Here is a 2,500-nt window from a genome sequence, read left to right on the forward strand (position 1 = left end):
TTTATATATTATTAATATTATTTAATTTTACTCTTTCAATTAATATATGCAAAAAAAAATTGACATTTGTTATAAATAAAAATAAATAAAAAAATACTCTAAGCGGTGGATCACTTGGCTCATGGGTCGATGAAGAACGCAGCAAACTGTGCGTCATCGTGTGAACTGCAGGACACATGAACATCGACATTTTGAACGCATATCGCAGTCCATGCTGTTATGTACATTAAATTCAATTTTAAAGTACTGCTTGGACTACATATGGTTGAGGGTTGTAAGACTATGCTAAATAAGTTGCTTATTCTTTTATAAAAATAATTGAATTTAAGCAAATGTGTATATTATTGGATTTTAAATAATTCATAATATTAATAGCAAAAAAAATAAAGATATATAATGAATTTTATTTATTATATATTCTTTAAAAAAAAAATCCTCTCAAATAAAATGAAATGATGAAAATATTGAATCTAAGTATTCTTTACAAAAAATTTTCATATTATTTATATATATATATAAAATAATAATTTATATATGTAATTAAAAGGAGGAATGTCTAGCATAAAAATTAAATTTTTTATTCTAGGATTGCCTCATTTTACATTATTATTATTTTTATATATTTACAATATATAAAAGGAGAAAAGAAAAATAGAGATGAAAAGATGATATAATTTTTTTATTAAATTGTGAGAAGATAAAAAAAGAATATTAAAACAACCTCAACTCATATGGGATTACCCCCTGAATTTAAGCATATTAATGAGGGGAGGAAAAGAAACTAACAAGGATTTTCTTAGTAGCGGCGAGCGAAAAGAAAATAGTTCAGCACTAAGTCACTTTGTCTATATGTCAAATGTGAGATGCAGTGTATGGAATATCTTAATATCTAGTATGAGAAATTAACGATTTAAGTCCTTCTTAAATGAGGCCATTTACCCATAGAGGGTGCCAGGCCCGTATAACGTTAATGATTACTAGAAAGATATTTCCAAAGAGTCGTGTTGCTTGATAGTGCAGCACTAAGTGGGTGGTAAACTCCATCTAAAACTAAATATAACCATGAGACCGATAGTAAACAAGTACCGTGAGGGAAAGTTGAAAAGAACTCTGAATAGAGAGTTAAATAGTACGTGAAACTGCTTAGAGGTTAAGCCCGATGAACCTGAATATCCATTATGAAAAATTCATCATTAAATAATTAAAAAAATAATGTGCATTTTTTTCATATAAGGACATTGTAATCTATTAACATAATAAAGTATTTATCAAAAGATCATTGGTGATATTAAGTTTATTTAAATTAATTTGCTTTTTAAGCATATTAACATAAAATAAATACTAATGATTTGATAAAGTGTTGATAGATTTTATTATATATAATGCTAAAATTCATTTTTTGAATTTTACAAAAAATTTAATATCTATGATATTAATATTTATTTGTATGCATTTATATGATTAACAATGCGAAAGATTCAGGATACCTTCGGGACCCGTCTTGAAACACGGACCAAGGAGTCTAACATATGTGCAAGTCATTGAGTTATATTAAACTTAATGGCATAATTAACTTAACTTAAATATAATGGGATTAATTTTTAGTCTATTTTTTAATAAATAGTCAATTAATTCAATCCCGGGGCGTTCCATATAGTTATGTATAATGATAATTTATTATTATTTATACCTCTAACTGGAGCGTACCTTGAGCATATATGCTGTGACCCGAAAGATGGTGAACTATACTTGATCAGGTTGAAGTCAGGGGAAACCCTGATGGAAGACCGAAACAGTTCTGACGTGCAAATCGATTGTCAGAATTGAGTATAGGGGCGAAAGACCAATCGAACCATCTAGTAGCTGGTTCCCTCCGAAGTTTCCCTCAGGATAGCTGGTGCATTTAAAAATTATATAAAATAATCTTATCTGGTAAAGCGAATGATTAGAGGCCTTAGGGTCGAAACGATTTTAACCTATTCTCAAACTTTAAATGGGTAAGAACCTCACCTTTCTTGATATGAAGGTTGAGGTTATGATATAATGTGCCCAGTGGGCCACTTTTGGTAAGCAGAACTGGCGCTGTGGGATGAACCAAACGTAATGTTACGGTGCCTAAATTAACAACTCATGCAGATACCATGAAAGGCGTTGGTTGCTTAAAACAGCAGGACGGTGGACATGGAAGTCGTAATCCGCTAAGGAGTGTGTAACAACTCACCTGCCGAAGCAACTAGCCCTTAAAATGGATGGCGCTTAAGTTGTATACCTATACATTACCGCTAAAGTAGATGATTTATAAAACAATTTCGATTGATTTATAAATTTTGAAACTTTAGTGAGTAGGAGGGTACAATAGTGTGCTTAGAAGTGTTTGGCGTAAGCCTGCATGGAGCCGCTATTGGTACAGATCTTGGTGGTAGTAGCAAATAATCGAATGAGACCTTGGAGGACTGAAGTGGAGAAGGGTTTCGTGTGAACAGTGGTTGATCACGAGTTA

At 31.2% G+C, this 2,500-nt stretch overlaps 1 non-coding gene and 1 pseudogene across 1 annotated transcript in view; both read left to right on the forward strand.

Moving 5' to 3' along the window:
• Positions 1-94: 94 nt before the first annotated feature.
• Positions 95-275, forward strand: LOC129251891 (5.8S ribosomal RNA; annotated as a pseudogene).
• Positions 276-717: 442 nt separating this feature from the next.
• The window catches only part of LOC129251889 (large subunit ribosomal RNA), a 3,986-nt gene continuing 2,203 nt past the window's right edge, over positions 718-2,500 (forward strand). Inside the window, exon 1 of the ribosomal RNA XR_008583157.1 lies at positions 718-2,500. This exon is cut by the window's right edge and continues 2,203 nt beyond it. This is a non-coding gene — a ribosomal RNA (large subunit ribosomal RNA).

The sequence above is a fragment of the Anastrepha obliqua genome, unplaced genomic scaffold (genome assembly GCF_027943255.1).
Source record: "Anastrepha obliqua isolate idAnaObli1 unplaced genomic scaffold, idAnaObli1_1.0 ptg000103l, whole genome shotgun sequence".
Taxonomy (NCBI): Eukaryota; Metazoa; Arthropoda; class Insecta; order Diptera; family Tephritidae; genus Anastrepha; species Anastrepha obliqua.